A 6,000-nucleotide genomic window follows, 5' to 3' on the forward strand; every position below is an offset into this window, starting at 1 on the left:
TGCAGCTTCTTTCAGAACATCCGCTATCTGGATTTGGTGAAGGAGAATGGGGAGGCTTGGGCAAGTTGCAGTGAGGGGTGCAGGGCTGTTGACCTGGGGTAGGGGTAGCCAGGTGGAAAGCATGGCAGCCATAGAAAATGCTTATTGAAATTCTCAATTATCGCAGATTAATTGTTGGTGACAGTGTTTTCTAGCCTCAGTGCAGTGGGCAGCTGGGAGGGGTGCTCTTATTCTCTATGGACTTTACAGTGTCCCAGAAGTTTTGGAGTTAGTGCAACGGATGCAAATTTTTGTTTAAAAAAGATAGCCTTACTTTCCTAATTGCCTGTGTAAATTGGTTCCTAACTTACCTGAAAAGTTGCATATCGCGGTGGCTATTCGATGCTAATGCAGTACGCCACAGGAGGTTTTTGTGCTGGTCAAGGGGCAGTCAGGTCTGGAGTGAACAAGGTATATCTGTTTCCTGGTTCTACATTTTTTGAATGGGGCATGCTTATTTAAGATGGTGAGGAAAAGCACTTTTAAAGAATAACCAGGCATCCTCTACTCATGGAATGAGGTCAAGATCCTTCCAGGATTCCCGGGCCAGGTCGATTAGAAAGGTCTGCTCGCTGAAGTGTTTTAGGGAGCGTTTGACAAGTGATGAGGGGTGGTGGCTTGACCGCGGACCCATTATAGACGCAGGCAATGAGGCACTGATTGCTGAGATCCTGGTTGAAGACAGAAGAGGTGTATTTGGAGGGCAGGTTGGTTAGGATGATATCTATGAGGGTGCCCGTGTTTACGGATTTAGGGTTGTACTGGTGGGTTCATTGATAATTTTGTGTAGATTGAGCGCATCAAGCTTAGATTGTAGGAGGGCGGGGTGTTATACATATCCCAGTTTAGGTCACCTAACAGCACGAGCTCTGAAGATAGATGGGGGGCAATCAATTCACATATGGTGTCCAGGGACAGCTGGGGGCAGAAGGTGGTCTATAGCAAGCGGCAAAGGTAAGAGACTTGTTTCTGGAGAGGTGGATTTTTAAAAGTAGAAGCTCAAATGGTTTAGGCACAGACCTGGATAGTAAGACCGAACTCTGCAGGCTATCTCTGCAGTAGATTGCAACTCCGCCCTTTGGCAGTTTATCTTGTCGGAAAATGTTATAGTTAGGGATGGAAATTTCTGGGTTTTTGGTGGTCTTCCTAAGCCAGGATTCAGACACGGCTAGGACATCCGGGTTGGCAGAGTGTGCTAGGGCAGTGAATAAAACTGAGGGAGGAGGCTTCTAATGTTAACATGCATGAACCAAGGCTTTTTACGGTTCAGAAAGTCAACAAATGAGAGCGCCTGGGGAATGGTAGTGGGCTAGGCACTGCAGGGCTGGATTAACCTCCACATCACCAGAGGAGGAGTAGGATAAGGGTAGGCTAAAGGCTAAAGAACTGGTCATCTATTACATTCAGAACAGAGAGTTAAAGGAGCAGATTTCTGGGCACGGTAGAATAGATTCAAGGCATAATGTACAGACAAAGGTATGGTAGGATGTGAATAAGAGTGGGGGTAAACCTGTGCATAGAGTGACGATGAAAGAGATATTGTCTCTAGAAATCTCATTTAAACCAGGTGATGTCTCCTCATGTGTGGAGGTTGAACTAAAGTGTTAACTAAGGCGTATGGCAGGGCTAGAGGCTCTACAAGTGAAATAAGGCAATAATTACTAACCAAAACAGCAATGGACAAGGCATATTGACGTTAGGGAACGGCATGCGTAGCCAAGTGATCATAGGAGTCCAGTGAGTGGCTTCAGGCAGTGCTGTATGCTGACATTCTCTACTATTTTGTGTGCTACGCACTCATGGATGCCGATGCACCTGTGGATTCAATCTATAGCTGTGTGTGTGTGGACTTGACCACGAGCCCCGCACACTACGGATGGCCTTGACACAATGACCTACTGTGAACCAGATTGAACCAGAGCGGAGGCCTTTTAGGGTACTGGGAGGGTGAAACTCATTCACCCTTTCCTTAGTTAAGTAACGTTAGCCTACACTGTCCTACCAAGCAAAAAGACAGTAACTACTATTTGGTCGAAAATGAATTAGTCATTTTTTCTACATTTAAATACATGCTTAATCATGTGGACAGTATCCTGCCTCTATTGTATTGTTTGTTTGAGAAAATTGGGGTCAAATTAGCAGTAACTGCAAAAAGTTACTGTGAAACCAAGTAAATGGCATCTTGGGACACAACATCATGGCACAAAATGATGGTTGAACTTGCCTGAAACCCCAACACCCAGACACTTGTACGAACTAGCTAGCTAAGTAGATCTGAGAACGTTCATTATTAGCTAGCTAGCTAACGAGCATGGAGTAACAATGCTACCGGCTCCCATAAGAGAAGATCAGCAATGGTACTAACTTCAATCTAATAGCCATATAATTAATTATATTCTGAAATGTCATCTGATGGTTTCTTTGAATCAGTACACCACACACACAATTTCAAAAAATTAAATGAAAATGTTACTTAAAAATTAAATGTAACTATTCAGCATTTTATCAATTGTAGCTAAATGTATTTGTGCCTCTTATGAAAATGTAAATATGTTTAAAATGAATTCTTAAAAGCTGTAATGTATTCAACATTGTCTATGTAAGTGTCATTAAATAAAATACAAATAATTTCATTTGCATCTCCTGGTCATTTTTTATAATTAGTTTTACCCTACGTCATACTTCTAGCATGTTCCAATACATCATTATACATTACAAGATAGGTCATCATTTAATGTAATTTAAACAATTTGCAGTGCTGCTTTCACATTTATTCTTATAGCAGACATGGGCTACTTGTAAAACACAGTATGTAATGTGACTGACGCAGAATCTACATCTCCAAGTAAATGCAACTGGTATCTTAATGGAGGTATCTTAATGGAAGACACACAAAGGATGCCGTTTCAACTCTGTTACACTGTCAGTAATTAAACTGCTCTTTTATTAATATCATAAATGAGAAGTATAGTAAACTAACAAATGAAAATGGCAGACACTGCTCTTTGCTTTGGTATTACCCTGCAATTTGTAACATATCGTGCCAAAGAAGAAGGCAGTAACTGCCATTTACGGGTCAAAGGTCATGTCAGAGGTCAGGGTGAACATGAATAAAACATTTACTCATAGTAAGACGACACCGACATCTTCAATGATCTCCCTAGAATTAATTTAGATGGACAATTTTTAAAGTTCTCTCAGTTCACACTGGGCAGTTACTGTCTTTTTGCTGGTAGGCGTAACTCTTCTTTTATCTGCACCAATAGCCAATGAAAACCAGAGCGAATTCCACATTGGACTGCAATCGACGAGACATTGTGGATTATAGCTACTATTCTGACTCAACACTCCCAGATCACATTTGAACTATTGAATCACTATTGCCCTCTACTGGCTTTGGCTACAACAAAATGTTCAGCTTTTAAAAACGTAGCTTTACCCTTTTTATATTTTTGGACTTGTCCAATTGGAACTTTAAGATATAGTTAAAATAAAGATTACTGTGTGTGTGTGTAGCKGATATGAAATGGCTAGCTAGTTAGAGGTGCACACTAGTAGCGTTCAACTGGTGATGTCACCCACTCTGAGACCTTGAGGTAGTTGTGTCCCTTGRTCTGTAAGGGCTGTGGCTTTTGTGGAGCTCTAGATAACGATGCTTCGTGGTTGACGATTGTCGTTGTGTTCAYAGGGTCCCTGGGTCAAGCCCAGGTTGCAATTTATATTCCAAATAAATCAATTAATTGACTGGTCTACTGTAGTATATTACATTTAAAAAACTAACTTTGAAAGTCCAGACAGAGGGAATATTCATAAGGACTGAACACATCACAATTTTCATTAAAAGGTGTTAGTTAGACAGAAAAGTTTATTTTAACTTCTGTGAAGATGACATCAAATCAAATCTAATCTAATTTTATTTGTCACGTACACATGGTTAGCAGATGTTAATGCGAGTGTAGCGAAATGCTTGTGCTTCTAGTTCCGATAATGCAGTAATAACCAACGAGTAATCTAACCTAACAATTTCACAACAGCTACCTTATACACACAAGTGTAAAGGGATAAAGAATATGTACATAAAGATATATGAATGAGTGATGGTACAGAACGGCATAGGCAAGATGCAGTAGATGGTATCGAGTACAGTATATACAATATACATATGAGATGAGTAATGTAGGGTATGTAAACATTATATTAAGTGGCATTGTTTAAAGTGGCTAGTGATACATGTATTACATAAAGATGGCAAGATGCAGTAGGTGGTATAGAGTACAGATATACATATGAGATGCGTAATGTAGGGTATGTAAACATTATATTAAGTGGCATTGTTTAAAGTGGCTAGTGATAAATGTTTTACATGTATGGCAGCAGCCACTCAATGTTAGTGGTGGCTGTTTAACAGTCTGATGGCCTTGAGATAGAAGCTGTTTTTCAGTCTCTCGGTCCCTGCTTTGATGCACCTGTACTGACCTCGCCTTCTGGATGATAGCGGGGTGAACAGGCAGTGGGGTGAACAGGCATAGTTCAGTCTACTCACTAGAGCCCCTAACTACCCAGAACTATTTTGTTTGAACATGGAGCTGTGTCATACAGAGTGTTGCTATACTATGGTCAAATTAGGGCCATTTTATAGAAAGGGGAAGGAAAAGACGGTGTAGGGGAGAGTGGGGTAAGTTGAGCCATCTTTTACATTCAGCATCAATCCATAAAGGGAAGTAGATGATTCTTTCTAACAAAGATATCTACATACACTGCATGTACCAAACATTAAGAACACCTGCTCTTACCATACGCAACTTAACATACTAAATTCAGTGTCTCAGATTTACATAAAGAATATAAGAAATGCTCTGGAACGCAGGCCGTGTGGCGTGGGTTATTTCCCAGGACTCATTGTTGATTGTCCCTTACATGTATGCCTGTTATCTTAAAGGTATTTTTACACACAGAAATGTCTGTATTTTTCATTCGTTGCTAAAAACGTTGAGCATGTCAAAGTCAAATCATAGCAATTCATCACACATCCATTGATTTGTCACGACCTGTGACCTTAGAGATCCTTTTTATGTCTCTATTTTGGTTTGGTCAGGGCGTGAGTTGGGTGGTATTCTATGTTCTATGTTTTGTAGTTCTAGTTTTTGGCTGGGTAGCGTACATTTTCCTTTATTAAATAAAATGACGCCGAACAACAATAAACACTACAAAACAAAAACGCTATGTGCCCTAACAAGTCAACTTCCCACAAACAAGGTGGGAAAAAGGGCAGCCTAAGTATGGTTCTCAATCAGAGACAACGATAGACAGCTGTCCCTGATTGAGACCATACTTAGGCTGCCCTTTTTCCCACCTGTGTTTGTGGGAAGTTGACTTTGTTTAGGGCACATAGCCTTTAGCTTCACGGTTTGTTTTTGTAGTGTTTATTTTGTTCGGCGTCATTTTATTAATAAAGGAAAATGTACGCTCACCTTGGTCCTCTTCTTTTAACGGCGTGACAGAACTTTCCACCAACAACGGACCAAGCAGCGTGGTAAGGAGGAGCAGCGTGTCCAGGATTCATGGACTTGGGAGGAGATCCTGGACGGTAAGGGACCCTGGAGGAAGGCTGGGGAGTATCACCGTCCACGGAGAACTGGAGGCAGCAAGAGCAGGGCGGGTGGACGCCGTACCGGGGGCTACTGGCCTCACGGCGTACGAAGGTTGGGGTTTGTGCATTGGACTTATGCCGGTGGTCTCTCTGTGTCTGAGCAAGGAAGACTCGCGTGAGGTGTCAGCGCTGGCGCAACAAACGATGTTCGATTGGTGGGGGCGGCGACGATGGGAGACGTGTGGCGAGTCAGGGAATGTTTTAGGAGACCTGCAGTCTCTAAGTCAGATGCTGAGCTTCATGCTAATCCAGTTACGTGTCGTCTCGTGCTTCGGTGTGACGTGCTTTGACTCGCTGGACTGGCCGTCGTG

Source organism: Salvelinus sp. IW2-2015, linkage group LG18 (assembly GCF_002910315.2).
Source record: "Salvelinus sp. IW2-2015 linkage group LG18, ASM291031v2, whole genome shotgun sequence".
Taxonomy (NCBI): Eukaryota; Metazoa; Chordata; class Actinopteri; order Salmoniformes; family Salmonidae; genus Salvelinus; species Salvelinus sp. IW2-2015.